Genomic DNA, 7,287 nt, shown 5'->3' with positions numbered 1-7,287 from the left:
CGGGAGGCGGTGGTGGGGGTATCGCCGGCCGGGAGCGGCGGGCTCCGGGCTGCCTGCGGGAGGCAGAGCGGGGGGAGAGCCGGGGCGTAACTTCGCAGTGGACTGCTCCGTGCCCTCCCCCGGCCCGCAAGGGGATTAAACCCCTTCGAGCCCGACGACTGTCTCTTATCCCCGCGCTTCCCTTCTCCGCCCTGTGCCAGCTGCGAAGCCCGGAGCCTGCGCGGGGCTTTGCTCGCCGCAGGGCGGAGGAAGATTCGGCTGACTCGCCCGTTAGAAAGGAGAGCCAAGAAGTTCAATCCCGGTGCGCCCGCAGGAGCTGGCGAGTTCCCGCCCGGTGTCACCGGGCTGCGCGCACCCCCGCTGGCTCTCGGGCTGACGGACCGACTGACAGACTGACAGACTGACGGCAGCCGACGAGCCATGAAGTTCTGGCTCCGGAGTTGTCTCGCATCCCGTGGCGTTGCAGAGCGGGGGCGAGCGTGGAGGAACAGTGCGGTGTATGTGCAGGCCAAGTTGGGGAAGATGTCTGGTTTATTCTTCTGGGGGTGTCTGGGGTTTGGGGCGCCTTCTGACGCTCGGCTCTCCCCTAGATCAGGATGTGCAGCACGGGAGATCAACACCGACTTCAATAAACCATGTAATGGAGGCAGTTCTGGATCTCTGAAAGGGCTCAGAGTATCTGCAGTAGTGAACGTTATCTGGTAGGTACTTGTGCTTGATTTCCGAGCTGCTTGGACTTTCTGGTAGGTTAAAGTTTACTTTGCACCGTGTCATGTGAAATAGTGAAGGCTGAGATGTCTCTCGGTCTGCAAGCTGGAATAGGTGCGACTTCTACACTGGATAAGTAAGCAGAGTGTACTGGGCGTGTCAAAGTGCATATAAACATTGTATAAATAAAAAGTGGATTTTGTTATGAAACTTGTTACATGAAAACAAATACTCCATTAAAGGTCGGAGTGAAAAAATAATTTTAAAAGCTGTGCTCTTGGTTTTGACCAGCAGTCTGGTTTTTGTTTGGTTTTGCTTAGAAGGATTTCACACAAAAAAAAAGAAAGCTTGTGAGTACTTACAGAAGCCCTGTTTAAAGCAACCTGCATGACGCAAGCTCAGGGGCTGCCCTGAATTGGGACCTCTTTGAGTGAGCGCGCATCATTTAGAAAACCCTTTTGTTACTGTCTTTAGACGTTGCCAGCAAGGCAGTCTATTTCACTTGTATTGTTAAATGAATTCCCTTGGGCCGGTTAGAAGTAAATGCTGGTTTTTATAACTGAAATGATTTGCTTTTAACTTTGGGCTAGTGGTTCTTGTGTCTTTGCTAGACTGAAAAGCCCTCTGTTACCACATTTGGGTAATGTGTCCGTATACTCTGATTGTCCCCAGACGTGTCTTTGTAAAACATAGCAGTTTGAGGTAGAGCTTTTCTTTGTGAGGCTCTCTCTCTTTCTACTCTCTTCATGTTTCTTATGACTCTCTTCTGGATTATTTCCTCTCTTGCAACACCCTTGATGACCAGTGCGTGGTTTAGCTGGATTCAGTGGCCTGGTGCCTAGCCTTAATTACTGTCACTCATCGCTGTTGGTCATTATCTGCACAGACAGTATTTATCACTGCATACCAATATATCACTGGAGACTGTTAGAGCTGTGTATCAAACAGTTCTGCCTTTTGTCGATTTCTCAGTACTGAAGAATTTCTATCAAATAATGGACTTTGTGTTATCATTAGGTTTCCTTTTGTTCCTGATGTACTGAAAAGACTGTTTCTTGTGTCTTTTGCTTCACTGAGCAGTCTATAGCACTTCACTTAAGCTTATTGCTATGCCTGAGCTTTTCTGTGGGTTTTTGCCCCATTTGTTTACAGGTAGTCTGAGGGAAAGGATTAAATTTTGGTTAGCTTCTTCATCTCGTTATGATTAACACTGCTGACCCTTTTGTTTAGATGGGACTTTAGAAGAGTCTTATTTCAAAAGCAGTCATCTGTCTTTGAAGTCGGATTCTTTCCTCAAGTCTGAGTTCAGGATTTTTCCCAGCTTTATGGAACTGGAACTTTTAAAGCACCAAGTACATATAAACTGGGTTTTATTCTGTTTCCACATAATAAATATCACCAGGGCACAATCACTTGTAGCTAAGCGGTGGCTAATCGTTATTTTGGTGATCGGTTTCTCTTTACATGGCAAGCAGAGGTCTAGTCAAGAGTTCCATGGTGTCAAATTCAGTATTTTTATATTTTCTAATTTTTAGAAATCCTGAACTCGTTGCAAAATTTACAGAATGATCTTTTCAGTGTCTGATTATTAAATTAAAGTCCTGTGTGATAACAGTTTTGGGGTCATGGCATGAGGGAAGGTTCTGAACATTTCTGAGTGCATGGATATGCTGTTCTCTTCTGGGTATTAACGGTCAATATTCCCTCTCCTTGTGCTTTAGATGTGGTGTCATTGATCCATAAATGTCCAAGATGGTTCAACTCTGAGTTGTCAGTGACTTGTTTACAAGTGATGCAGTTTTCAGTATAGTACCATTTCCCCTTTTTCTTTTGTTTACTTTGTATTTCCTAAATAGGCAGCAATGTTGATCTTAGTGTTCTGCTCCTGTATCTCCCCACTGTGTGTCAGTAGCATCACCTTTGTGAACACATACCTGTAAGAATACAATTTTCTGTTATTTTTTTAAGCTTCTGATATTGTTAAATTAGGCATTAAAGCAGCTTCTTTTCTCAGGTTATCAAAGGGATGTGATTACTTAAGTTTTCAGCATTATTAGTATCATCATTATTAGTTTCAATTTATTGTCTTTATTCCGATTCATCTTCTCTCCTTTTTTAAAAAAATTTTTGCGGCTAGTTCAGTACCTTTCCAAACATTCAACCCCCTTTGCTGCATAAACAGTTGTTTCTGTGGAGGTGGAAGCTACCAAAAATGATACATTTCCTTATCCTGTACCAGCCAGATGGCATTTCACAATTCTGTGCCTTGCATCACTTTAACTGATGGTTCATTTCCAGTTCTGTTGCCTTTCTGTCAAGGAACTAGAAGGAACTTTGGAAGGTCCACTCAAGTCTTTTTCATATCTTCAGAGTTCAATGAACTGTAACGTATTTCATAAAACAGTGTCTCTACTACCACTGGATCCTTTCTAACCAGCTTCAGAAATCGGCCAAAATTGAGCAAAAGTCTGCTGCTGTTGCCTGTGGGAAGATGTGTACCACGCTTTTATCGTTAAGAGCTTTGAGATCATAGTCGATGTTAAGGTGCAGTAGAATGCAGTGAAAAGTGTATAATCTAAAGGGGCAAGAACTGGAATGTAGAGTAGAGCATGCATTTATATTGTTAAAAATATAAAAAGGGCAGTATCACACTAAAGCACAGAAACTAGGAAAATTGCCGATGACTAAAAGGCGAATGAATGCAGCTAGATGGAAGAATGTTTAGGAAAAATGGTGAAGCACTTTCAATATGCTGCTTTCTGCACTCTGTAAATGATGTCAAAGATAGCAAAGAACTTAATGTTGCAAAAATCCTTTAGCAGCTTGACCTCTGCTTATGCCTAGCAAGTACAAAGGAGCTCAGTACATTCTACTTCCAAAGAACCGGCTTCAGCTTGTGTTTAGAGCCATTTAAGAAAGTGAGTTTGGTATTTTAGGTTCACTCCGTGCAACTTGGCCTTCCCTGGTGACATTTTGCAATCTGCTGCTCACCCTCCTTATCCATTGGTCTCACTAGGAGTTGAAGAAATTTAATGTGCTGCCAGGGGACCCACAATTTGAAATCATTGCTCAAGCAAGCCTTGAAGGCTGACCGTTTTGTTTAAACTGTGGGCAAACAGAACTGTGTCATGAGGCATGCATAACACCTGTCCTTGCTCTTTGGCAAAGCCAGCATCGTTCCGTGAGCTCCAAATTCACCCCACCAGACAGAAGGACAGAAATAAGCTTTTGAACTTTCTAATGGTTATGGTAAAAGTTCCACACATCCATCATTCTGAATCTTCAAAGTGTCTTATGAACCGTGTATGTGTGCCCAGGTGGCCAAGAAGGTCAGTAGCATCCTGGCTTGTATCAGAAATAGTGTGGCCAGCAGGACTAGGGAAGTGATCATCTCCCTGTACTTGGCACTGGTGAGGCTGCACCTCGACTACTGTGTTCAGTTCTGGGCCCCTCGCTACATGAAGGACATTGAGGTTCTGGAGCATGTCAGAAGAAGGGCAGTGAAGCTGGTGAAGGGTCTAGAGTGCAAGTCCTGTGAGGAGCAGCTGAGGGAACTGGGTGTGTGTGTAGCCTGGAGAAGAGGAGGCTCAGGGGATATCTTATCACTCTCTACCTGAAAGAAGGTTGTAGCAAGGTGGGTGTTGGCCTTTTCTCCCAGGTAACAAGTGATAGGACGAGAGGAAACGGCCTCAGGTTGCACCAGGGGAGGTTTAGATAGGATATTAGGAAAAATTTCTTCATTGAAAGGTTTGTCGAGCACTGGGACAAGCTGCCCAGGGAAGTAGTGGTGTCACCATCCCTGGAGGCGTTTAAAAGACATGTAGATGTGATGCTTAGGGACATGGTTTAGCAGTGGGCTTGGCAGTGTTAGGTTAACGATTGGACTCGATGATCTTTAAGGTCTTTTCCAGCCTAAATGATTCTGTGATTCTATATATTGGATAGGAAATAGCTTACAATGTGAATTAGGCAATCATGTAGGTTTCAAGGGCTGATTCCTTGTTTATAGGTGAGGAGTGCGTTTATTTTAGCATTGTTTTACCTTACAAAGCTGCTAAGAACTTCATAGATGGAAATGCATGTTCATGTAGTCGGAGGCAGTCTTGGTAGAGGTCTCTAAGCTTGGCTTTCCTAAAAATTGAGATATATTAGCCTAAACAAAACATGGTACTAACATGATTGCATTCTTCCCTGTGTTATAGTGGAAGGGCATGCTTCCTGTGTCAAAGTGCTGTTGATTTTAAGCCTCTCCTATTGGCTCTGTGCATTGGTGTAAGGCTCTGTTTTGGTAATTAAGTCAAAATGAAATCTAGGAATATTGTATCCCCTAAAAAGGGGACACAATGGAGAAAGAGTCAGTAAAGAAAAATTATTACTACCTGAGCTGTAGAAGACTGGTAGTTAAACCTTAGTTACAGCTGTGTGCTTCTTGAAAAAGTCCAGATTCCTGTTTAATCTTAAGCATACTTTCAAAGTAGAATACTGCTTTTTTATCCATAGGTCAGCTACCTTCAGCAACATCAGTTGGAGCTGAGGGTGCTCTGCCAATCAGAGCTGTATCAGGAGTAGTTAGGCACCTGGCAGCAGTTGCCACCTAACTAGGTGGAGCAAGTGTGAAAACTCAGGGGTTTCTGTTTCTCAGTAGGATTCTCAGCAATGTGAAACACATTTATAGCTTTGGTGGAATTTTTGAAGCATTCAGCACTGCACAGTGTCCAGCCTTGTTTGCAGTGTTGAGTACTTATGGCTCTCTGTCCTCCAGACTTCTCAGTGGGGGTCTGAACTGACAAAAGGTTCATCATACCTGGAGCGTCACATCAATTCAAGTTTTTTGTGCATGGATCAGTTTGAGGAATTTGTGCCTGTACAAGATCCCTGCTGGTACTGTAGCTATCTGTTAAAATACGATGCAAATCCACGCAACTTTACTCCTTGTATCTTATGAGTGGTTTTCAAATTTGGCTTCTTAATATGTTTTCCTTAAATTTATTGCAGTTTGTGGGTAAGTAAAAACTATTTTTTTATATTTCATTAAAATAATTTAAGATAGAAATTTTTTTTGGTAAAATGATTGCAGCTTTGAGTGTTTTATCTTACAGTCCACAAACATTAACTTTAAATCCTAATTCTTGACAAGTAGCACTTTTTTTTTTTTTTTTTTTTTTTTAAATTCTCTAGTTTGTGGGTTCCCGCAGGGGAAAAATAAGGCTTTGTTAATATCAGCTGTTTGTTACTTTTGGGGAAAGGAGGGAAGAGGTGAGAAAAAAGAGTAATATTGAAGTAAAGTAAGTTTACTCTTTCCATATATAGTAGAGAAATAGTCACATGTGCACATCTTTAAAAATACATATATTAATCATTGTATATAATGTTCAGAGAGGGAGAAGTTTTATGTTTCTAAATACACTGAAATTTTACTTCAGGATCCTTTGCTTTGAAAGCTTTCCAGTATATTAATATTTGTGTGAATGATGACAGTGCATACACCACACTCTGTGGTCATGTGTGCTTACTGACAAAGAGTGAGGAATACTTTCACTGCAGTTCAGGCCAGATGCATATAGGCACGAGCTGGTTCTAAGGGCAGATTTGCGGATATATGCTCCTTTATATGAGTGAATATCCTCTTTTGGGATGTAATCCTCATGAAGTTACTATCTGTGAATTAGTGAACAGGACCCCTCTTCCTTACCAGGTAATGTTTAATTCTGGATGTTGCAGAGAGCTGGGGCTGAAGGTGCGAGCTTTCTGGGGGGTTGGAATTGAAGACTGCTTTGCACCAGAGCAGCTTCTCTGCACTACCTTATGTGGGAAGATTCAGCCATTTCCACCCAAAACAACGAAATGAAAAGCTCAGTCAGCCATTTCATCTTGAGATACCCCGCCCTCCAAAACAAATACTAAAAAGAAGATGTAGGTTTTGACCCATGCATATCCCAGTAATTTCCACTGATTAAGTTGATGCTTGTAATTGGGATCTAGACAGGCCATGTTTTGCAAAATATCTTTTTTCATCTCAGTAGAGGAAGTTACAAGATTTATATAGTCCCTTTGATATTTTATTTAACCAGTAACTGGTTGGGAAGGAAAGAGTGTGTTTAGTTTACCTTTGTCCTAGATTTAGTTTTAATATCTAATGTTTAAATGAAGGGGGGGTTGATCTTTATTCTTAATGATTCATGCTGCCTCAAAGCACAGTGGTTTCTAGTTGTGTGCTGCCTTTCCCACTGGGGGATGCAAACAAAAGAACAATAATTTCAGACTCCTCCTTCAGTTTCCAAGAGAACCTTAGCTGCTCAGGGATAGCTTTGAATTTTAAAAGCATTTTTCTTCCAAATTATGTATTGATTGCACACAAAATAGCAGTGCTGTAATATGCAATTTAAAACAAATGCATGATGGTGCTCATTTGCTTTTAATACTGCTTTTTCCAGCAGAAAAACAAAAAGTGGATTCAGTTCCCATAAACCAGTCTTGCAAAATCCTCTCAAACATTTATTAGTCTAGACACAAAATATTCTCACCCGGCCTCAGCTTGACGATGGCAAAAAAAAAAAAAAAGGGCAAGCAAATATTGTA

General features: G+C 42.0%; 1 protein-coding gene across 3 annotated transcripts in view; it reads left to right on the top strand.

Moving 5' to 3' along the window:
• Positions 1-17: 17 nt before the first annotated feature.
• Positions 18-7,287, top strand: part of ZHX1 (zinc fingers and homeoboxes 1) — a 27,216-nt gene continuing 19,946 nt past the window's right edge. For 2 of the 3 annotated variants that reach the window (XR_003397684.1, XR_003397683.1), the window contains exon 1: positions 506-701. The gene's annotated coding sequence lies outside the window, so the exon portion shown is untranslated. The other variant, XM_026841637.1, reaches the window with a different exon arrangement.

This window comes from Athene cunicularia, assembly GCF_003259725.1.
Source record: "Athene cunicularia isolate RWA chromosome 2 unlocalized genomic scaffold, athCun1 chr2_part1, whole genome shotgun sequence".
Lineage (NCBI taxonomy): Eukaryota > Metazoa > Chordata > Aves > Strigiformes > Strigidae > Athene > Athene cunicularia.
This window is presented reverse-complemented; position numbering and strand designations above follow the sequence as displayed.